Here is a 10,353-nt window from a genome sequence, read left to right on the forward strand (position 1 = left end):
ATACATGCATACATACATATATGCATACATACACAAACATACATACACACATATACATACATACATACATACATACATTCATACATACATACATAGATACATACATACATGCATACATACATACATACATTCATAGATACATACATACATACGTACATACATACATACATACATACATACATACATACATACATACATACATACATACATACATACATACATATAAAATTACAGACATTGAAACTTAGAGCCATCCATCCATACATGGAGTGTGTTTCATACTGATATCATTTTCGTCCCAAAATGTGGCATTCGATTATTTGGATATAATGATAGACACAGGATCGTGTAACTGTATTTACATTCTCTTCAACTGCTGGAGGAAAATCCTGGGAAACGTCAGTATGAACAACTGACCTAAGGGAAGCTACTGGCAAGCTTTCACACATATGAAGACTGTCCGATCGTGAGATACAAACCCGCGTGGATAGAGGTGAGATGGCAATGATCCGAGGAGGGGAGTGCTTGAGGCCACTCTGTCCCACTAGGCACAATTTTAATATTGTGAGATATGTAAATACACTTACTGAATCAGAGTCGGTTTGCTGAGCATTAAATTGTAAAGTTTCCCTCATCAGCAGAACAGTACAAAGAGATATTGCAATGACTCTCTCTCTCTCTGTCTCTCCATTTTAGACTTCGTATCGATTAAACTATTTTTCCTCTCGCCTTCATAAATTCAGTACGATGGTAATGCTAGATATATCAATTACAAATTGCATATTAAAATATATAAAGCAAATTTTCTTTGCCTATGCACGTTGAACAAGTGACAGAAATATCTTTAAGATTTCCCTGTGATTAATTCTAAATGTTAGAGAAAGATGAAAATAAAATAAAGACGATGTACTAAGACAGACACTCAGCAATGCCTTACACTGGAACAGCAGTCGTGTAAAAAACGGAGCAGATTTGATAGAAAAGCTGTTGCAGCTAATAAAGGTTTTGTGCAGAAACTTGTCTTTCCTTATGCTCCTAAGACTTTGGAGAATTATAGGTTAAATACATAGAGACATGGAGAGCAAGTGAACAAATGCTATCAGAAAACGTTTTATAGACATTAATATCTATCTTTCCATTTGAGTGGCTATGTATGTATGTATGTATGTATGTATGTATGTATGTATGTATGTATGTATGTATGTATTTATGTATGTATGTATGTATGTATGTGTGTGTATATATGTATGTATGTATTTATTTTTGTATGTATGTATGTTTTTATGTATGTATGTATGTATGTATGAATGTATGTATGTAGTTAATTATGTATGTATGTATGTTTGTGTATGTATGTATGTATTTATTTTTGTATGTTTGTATGTATGTATGTATGTAATTATGTAATTATGTATGTATATATGTATGCAATTATGTATGTATGTATGCATATATGTATATATGTATGTTTGTGTGTGTATGTATGTATGTGTATATGTATGCATGTATGTACGTATGTATCTATCTAATGTAATTGTTCATGATATTGATAAGGTGGAATGAAGCATTGACGAATCGGACAATAGTAAAACTTTTAAAGAGTGTTACATGATAAAACAAATCGTAAACAGTAGAAACATTCGATGTAAGAACAAAACAGATCAAATGATAAAAAAATAATGAAATGGATAAAATGAATGTATCATTAGTTGAAAGAATTGTTTGAACACAGAAAGTTAATGGGAGCAAGCATTATCTATATTGATGTTAGTATTGTAAGGTTGAATGATCATAATAGTTGGATCGACGATCACAATACATGGTTGGGTAAAATTTGACCATGAATCAGAGGTTTGATCTTCATTATAAACCAAAATGCATTGTGCTGGTCAGAAGATAGTAAATATGTCAAACATAAAAATGAAACGTTTAAAAGATATATTCTCTGCTTTCTTAAACCCAAGAACTGCAGACAAAAATTGACAATGCTAAGCCACGTTTATTTAAACCTCTTATGTTCATTTGATTTGAAATTTAATATCATTGTGGTATAAAATTAAACGAGATTAATGCGACTCTAGGGACTCAACCTAAGTAAAAAGAGTAGCAAAATCCAACAAGGTTAGCAAATGAACACCATTGTTTCAATCTTTTCCTTATGAAAGCAAAATGAACAGAACATATTCGTTAAAGTGTGTTGTAATCGTTCCCACGCCAATTGACGTTCAGGGTGATAGGCAGTTGATTTAAGCTGTTGGGTGCCTAATTCTTGCATTACTTGGTGGAAAATTCCAGAAATTAGTAAGATTCAGTTGATTTAGAAAAACCATAAACTGTTTTAAACTTTATCAACGCTTTTAATACAGTTCTAATTGTGGTAATCCTCAAAGGAATTTCCTCTGGAAATCTTGTAGAAACACACATTAAGGATAAACGCAGTCTACTATTTCTTGCTAAATGGTTTGTTCAATGCAGGAATAGGTTGCAAATGAACCTTAGGTATCTCCTGATTGGGTTTTCATACCATCTGACAAGTGTAAAAAGATTTACGAATATCACTTATAAGTTTCGGCCAATACAAATTATTGAAGATACTCTGATCAGTCTTTTTTATCCACAAATGACTAGCCATCGGAATAACATGATTGAGATTTGAAAGTACTTATATGAGTCAGAAACGAGTTTTACCAAACCTTCGATGAGAGGAAGACTTACTCACAAATGAAACTTTGTGAGTTAAGTAATCATCCACATCTTTATGAGCAGCTTTTTTTCCGAACTTTGCAACCTCTTGTTCATCAAAATAGGTCTGGAGGTCACAATGGACTCAATTTTTGGACTCTTTAACTAAAATGAACTGTCGGAGATTACCATACTCTTGAAAAACATTCTTTGCTGAGCACTGCCTATCACATAATTCTTTTTGCATAGCAAAATTGACAAAAGTGATTCCAGTTTATTTTCTATAATTCTTAATCTCTTGTCGATATGCCACAGGTACCAGCTCATAACCCTTTAACATACATTCATTAACCACTTTGTCGCCAGCATTGTGCTATGCTGACTTGACTGTGAACTTCACGACCTTTCAAGTCGATAGACAGAAGATTTAAATTGTTGGATGCCTAACATGTTTGAAAATTCCCGACATAATATTTCACCCCTGAACAGATTAGGCAGATTTGGGAAGGCCATATTATTATACAATCTTTATCAAAGCAATTTCTTGTCAAAGGAATTCCCTGTCAGTATGACTTAGGAATGCCAATTATTTGATAGCACACTGAACACGCCTTACCCGTGGGTACCACGGGTTGTCTTCATTTTCACACAAGGACCCAATGTTTCACAAAACAACGGAATCAGTACTTGCATGGCTTCAGGTGCTATAATAGCCCTCTGAAACAAAAAGGAGATCTCAGGATCTTGTTCCTTGCAAGTAGCGAGTGAATAATTTTAATCACATTAATGAAACTAAAGATGATGAGTAGCAGAATTTTTATCGTTGTGCCTTTTGATTAATGAGTACCAAGAGGAATCAAAAGACTGGTCATTAAATGCGGTGAATAAGGAAATAATTTTCTGACCACCATCGTTCTCAAAACTTCTTTATGCCATAGTAAACGCAACTGCAAAAACACGGAATAAATGAGAGACCTAAATTTTAATAGCATCTACATTTTGATCCAAGCAAGGCTTGTCAATTTCATGTGGATTAAAGACACCCTTATTTCCAATTTGGGCATTGCTGAATAAATGAAAGCCTTCAGTGTGCAGATAAGTCGTGAGACTAAGTCTGATGACAATGTATCAGAATGGAGGGGAACAAAATAGAGATAAGAGAGCGCAGAAAGAAATAAGGATTTGTGAACAGTCTTATCATTGATATCTAAATGTTCTGCTAGATCGAGATTTGGAAGTTCTCATATAAGACAGAGATGCATTTATACCAAACATTCGATAAGAGGAGGACGTACTCACAAATGAAGCTTTGTGGGTTATTGAATCATCATTATAAGCAGCTTTTTCGACAGATTTGATCCCTTGCCAATCCAGTTAGGTGTCTGGGTCACAATGTAGGCAATTCATGCCTCTTTAACTATCATTAGCTGTCTGAGGTTATCATAAACTTAATATACTTTCTTGGCTCAGCACCACCTATTACATTGTTCTTTTTCTTTTGAAAATACGACACATTGTCTGTCCAGTTTATTTTCTACAGTTCCTAAACCCTTCTCGATAGGCCACAGGTACCAGCTCAATATACATTCCTTAACTACATCGTAGTGAGCATGTTGCTGTACAGACAGGGAAGTGTAGACTTCAGGAGGTATCAGGTTGATACGCAGAAGATGTAAATTATTGATGCCTACTTCAGGCATAACCTGTTGAAAAAATTCCTTACATAATAATTGACCCTTGATCAGATTGGCCAGATTTGGGAAAGCCAAACTGTATAAAATATTTTAAAAAAAGACTTTGTCAAAAGTTTTACTAGCCAATACACTTTCATGGACTAGACAAAGAATTTCAAGTCGATACGACTTAGGTACGACAATGTAACAGCTCACTGGCCAGGTGTCACCAGCGGTTCTCCATTTTCGCATAAGGCTCTATGTCAATAAAATCAAACACAGGTACTTGTGTGGTTTACGGTTCTCTAATGACCTTTAGAAACAAATAGAAGATCTTAGGATATTGCACCTGTTCGACAATGAGTCATTATTGTTTGTCACCCTGAATGGAAAAAAAAATGAATAATTATAATAGGATCGGAGAGACCAATACCTATTGACTGATCAATTCGATGAGCAAAATGACCTCATGAAAAGGCTGACCAATAAATGTCATCTGAAGGAATAATTTTCTAACCAGCATCATCCTCAATAGCTTTATTTGTACTGTAACTGCACAAGGTGGGTTATTATCAGGGATTTTATTTTCAATTGGATTGGCTTTCTGATCCAAACAAGGCTTGTCAGTAACATGTGTATTAACCAGAAACGTTTCTGAAGCTAGGTCAGTGTCTGGTAATAAATGAATACCCTCGATGGGCAGAAATTTAATTGTTCCAACTGTCACGAGTCCTGAGAGTAAGTCTGATGAGAACAAAATTTATACAGTGGAGAGGAAAAAAAACTGTACTATACTCCCTGAATAAAAACGCTTAAAAGAAGACTTCTCATAAAGGAAGAAGGAAAGGATAATAAAAAAACTCTAAGAAGCTCCCGTGTCCCTTAAACCTTTAATAGATATATGTATGGCAGAACGATTAATATGTGATATAGAACATGTGGACATGAATGGTTCATTATTCTCCATAATAGTATAAAACTGAGGTTTGTTTGGACGAACAAATGTATAACTTTCTGTTCATGACCGAGCCCTTGACCTCTTAGAAATAAGAACATTTGATGGGTTAGTCAAAGTTGAAATACGATTATTTTTCATTTTATTTGGTTACTAACTGCTTCAGTTTACTTACAACGGGATTGACTAATTTATAATGTACTTTGTAGTTAAGTTTAATTCATAGCTAAATTATTGTAATAATGTCACATCATTTTCCTCTGCTTTATTTGTCATTCGGAATTAAAAATAAACTGCGAAGGGCCGTGCAAGACAATTAAAGCACCTTAAAGATATATTGTAATCTTTTATAAATTGAAAGAAATGTGTGAGATCCTTTCTTTCTGGCTACTTCACTCTAGTAGCTTTGAGTAAGTGGCCGATGTACAACTTTCATAATTCCTTAATCAAATGGAAGCCGGTATTAATTAAGATTTATTCAAAAGCCGAATAAACACATTGTACTACTAATAAACAGGCAAAACCCAAAGCAATGTTCCAAAACGGTGGGTCCAAATAAACAATTGGCACATAACTCTGCAGCCACTACTGTGGTAATTGAATTTCAGATGTATATGATCAGGAACAAGCATTAAATAATCTTATCTGCAGGACTTAAAAAACTTATGAAACTATTATTGTACAAAATCACATAAATGAAAGCTTCCGAGAACAAAAATGAACCAACGAAACCAATAGAGCCATTCACGAGGAATAAACAGAAGTCGACACAACATTATATAATTACCACAAACTTCTTAAAGAGAAAGGTTTAAAGAGAAAGTTACGATAATTAACAAGATTACTACGGCACTTATAACAACTTGTTTTCTTTTATGCTTATAATACATTCGATAAAAACATTGTTCTTGACCCGAGCACCCAAGATTAATATCTCATGAGACTCATATTTGATTCAGTCTATTCTGTTAGGTCTATACTACTATCGGGGTTTCAGAATTAGCTTCCACTGGGACACAAATCGTTACCAGTATCCATACGTTACTGCTGCAAAGCTCTATAAGCGTGTATATGTCTTGAACTTAGTTTGGTCGAGGCCGCTCAAAACCTCTGTGTACTTTATATTGCTCTTCCTGTCTATTATAAAAGAAACAGTTACGTCTTGTGGAATCGTAAAGCTACTGCACATTATGTTATATTGTTTCAGATATGCCTTCGTGGTTGTCTTAAAGGCCTGATCATCAGATAAAATAATACAGCTGCAAGTTCAGACAAATGTTTTTCTAATTTCAGGTAAAAATGAGAATTGTATTCACACTTGATTAACATTGATAGCCTGTAATCCTTGACATTCGAATAAGATATTAAGCAACTAAATGTTAACATATTGCCAAATTTAGTTAATTCTTACAGAATTTCATATGACACCATGGACTCCAACCTGACAATCAAGTAATCCCTAAAAAGATCTTGTCATAGCTATTTAGCGTCTTGCATGTAAACTAGTTGTTTCCTGTGGAGCACATTTTTAAAATTCTGTTAAATGTTTCGGATAATTAAATTCTTATACTGAGTTGCTGGAGTGGGATGAAGTGAAATGATTGTTAGTGTGTCTATAAAATCTTAAGTCTATCACTAATTGTGAAGCATTGTCATTGTTGTTATCGTTGTACCGTTTAACACAATTTTTCAGCACATGATAGTATACATGGCAGCCAATATTAACGGTAGAGGAAGAACCCTAGAAAAACCCGGAAAGATCCACCGACCCACGAGAAGCTACAGGCAAGCTTTTGTACATACCCACAATGGGCGAATCCCAGACTAGAATTGCCAAGGAAACCTAAGAGTTTAAGTAAGTTATAAACTCTAAGATATTCAGTATTTTTTTTTCTCGCTCGCTTCTTACTTTCTTCTTCTCTTTTGCAATGGTTTTGCTAATTCCTATTTAGTTGTTTCTCTCGTTTTGCTTATATTTGTAGTTCGGAATTGTATTTTCTATTGCGCTCAAGTTTTATACCGTATATCTTTAATATATTTTTGGGTGCAAATTTATGGAGGAAGTTTGCAATCTTTTCACACATTTAATTCTATCATCATTAATGGTATTCGTTTAGTTCTAAAAAGTCCATATGTTGTATGCTGACGACTGCCATATGTGTACTTCATTCCACGTTTTTCCATCCATTCTCTAGTCTTCTTTTTTATATATCGGCTTGTATCTATATGTAAGAGGAATCATTAATATACTCGGTGAAGTATATGTAAGTAGTGGTAAGATGGTTCATATGACCAGTCCATTTCTTCGGACAAACGTTTAAATTTACATTTTTAAGGTATAGTCCTCGTCTTGACATAGCCTTCAGTCGATGATAGAGGGTACGTTTATGGTTTCAATAGCTGAAGTTGTCTCAAAGTTGTGTGTTTTGCGTGTGTGTTTGTAGCTTAGAAATCACGTCATACATATGTATATTTAATACTTTCCGACTAATCGATCCTGAAATTAAGAATTTATTCATTTTGGAATATAAAAGGTTTCACTATGTTAATCCATTACCATTATTAGACTGAAAGCTACTAAAAACAGTTTTACTCATGACTAGCAATATTTTTATTTGTTTTGACTATTGTAACTCTAACATCTACTCATTGTATTTCCTTTAGAACCTTTATTGTATTTAGCGAATGACTGCAACTGTCCAGGAATAATTTGAGCCATACAGAACACATTGCTACAGGAAAGATTTGTTCCGTAAAAAATTATATAGAAATATCGGCTTTTATTAAAGTATATCAGCCTTAAATTAAGTGGGGCTAATGTGACAGACTTTTCTATATCCTTTATAATTCATTGTGGGTTTTTTTGTCCTTACATTTTATGTCGTAAACCTATTCGTGTTCCTACCAGTAGGTGCTTGTATGACGATGGCGTGGTTTCATTTGCTATATTGAAGTTACCGACCGAATAATATTCTTTGATGTATCTCACAAATTTCAGGTGAAAACATATTAGCTCACTATGAACATTCTAATCAAACAGCAGATTAAATTATGACAAGTGGTTTCATTTTCTATGTAATTTTGTTTAATATCTATCATTAAATAATGTACATCCACTGATGGAATGCATATGATGTGTATTCTTGTAATTATTCGGACATGTTCTCCTAAGTAGATATATTAGCATAATAAAATACACAATACTCAAATCTAAAAGACTTTTATTGTCTTCGGATATACAATGATTTTCATTTTCTTACAGCAGATTTGTTGGAATTAGGCATGCAAAGTGAATGTTCACTTTTGTTTAGTTATTCAGCATTGCATGCACTGAGCTTTGCAAGTATTTCGACCCCACCACCAACCCCATGAGCAGCATTACTGAGAACAAGATCTTTTATCTTTGGATGCGTCTGGAAATAAAATAAAAATATAATATCAGTTGTCATCTGATTTACCAAGAAGCAAAAATGTATTTAACTGATGTACAACTGGTCACATGATTGTATAACATATAGATAAGCTGATACATGTACATTGTTTGAAACACAACAATATAATTATATACTTTTGTGAGGATGTTAGCTTTTTATCTTCATGTATGTGTAATGGTGGTAGTATGTAACATAACTAAAAAGACTCCAAATTTGATCATGTCAAAGCATCATGAGTATGATAAGAAATATAAACTGGCCTGATAGACATACAACCTTACGTTGTAAAAATATGTCTCATTACATTTAAATTTGTAAAACTATTTTTCAATAATGCTCATATGCGGTTACAAGAAATGAAAGGAGAACTAGAGATTACTTTATTTGTTATCGATATGTACCAGATGGAGGGTACACATCTAAAGATATGGGTTAGAAGAAACACATTTCTTCTCAAACACGACCAAGAGCCTAAAATTCTAGTGTTATTGTAATGGTACACGAGGAGGTCGAAAGAGTAAATATACGAGAACAGCTATAGTATGTACCTGTGAAATAATTTCATGAAAAGATTCAATGGAAAAGAATCCGATATCCTCGGGCAAAAATGACGAAACTAAATATGAATATTAAAATTTAGGTCTATATGATTTCAAAATTAATTTGTGATATTTCCCGTGTAAAAAGGGCATAAAACCTAAGAGTGTTAACATGTAGTACGCATGTGCAACATGGTCTTTCTATGATGGCAGCAAATTGCGTAAAGATTTCTGTATTCAACTGAGACAATATTTAAATTCTTTCTACATTGAGTCTGGTCATTTTCTAATATATTTTAGCTTAGTTTTGTAGATGATAACAAAACCAACGAATTTACAAATGTCAACAAGGGCAGATAAAACCTGACTATTTCGTACGCGTAAAAGATTTCTAAAGGTGAATTGCGTTTTTTCTGAGATGTCATTTATTTGCCACAATTAGTCATTTTCAAATACGTTCCTAGTTAATTATTTGCATGTTCCACGGCTCTTAGATGGTATTTACTTTTAAATTCTGAGCGAGTGTAAGTTTATGGCACTCAACGCAAGAAAGAATCAACCTGAGTAATACTAGTTTTACCGTTTAAATTGCATTTGCATCCGATGACACAAATCCTGATCTTACTATAGAGGACCTGTTGGGCATCGTTTTTCTACGGGCACAATCATAAACATCGGCCGATTCTTGCAGACGCTGTCAGGGCCGTCTTGGGATAGGAAATCTTTGTCCTTTACCTCCTGCTTTATCTTGTAGACTATAATATCCTGCAATATAAAACATATAAGGTATACCCGAATTAAAATCCCCACTTTGGAAGAATGTTTAATTTCTCGTTGAATAGCAGGGTGCTTTCGGTGATAATGCATTATTACACTAAATATAGTTGGACAACATCAACTGTTCTGCGGTTAGTTTTCTAGATTATGTAGGTTTTAATGGATACTTATATTAGGTATGGTGAATTTTAAAAGAAACATTAAATATCAGGTATACATTGCAATTTGTTGTGAATCTTGCATTCGAACATAAATAACTGAATTTGACAGCTTCTGCGTTAAAATTAGCAGTG

The sequence above is a fragment of the Sinohyriopsis cumingii genome, unplaced genomic scaffold (genome assembly GCF_028554795.1).
Source record: "Sinohyriopsis cumingii isolate HCF-2022 unplaced genomic scaffold, ASM2855479v2 utg003151l, whole genome shotgun sequence".
NCBI classification, from domain to species: Eukaryota; Metazoa; Mollusca; class Bivalvia; order Unionida; family Unionidae; genus Sinohyriopsis; species Sinohyriopsis cumingii.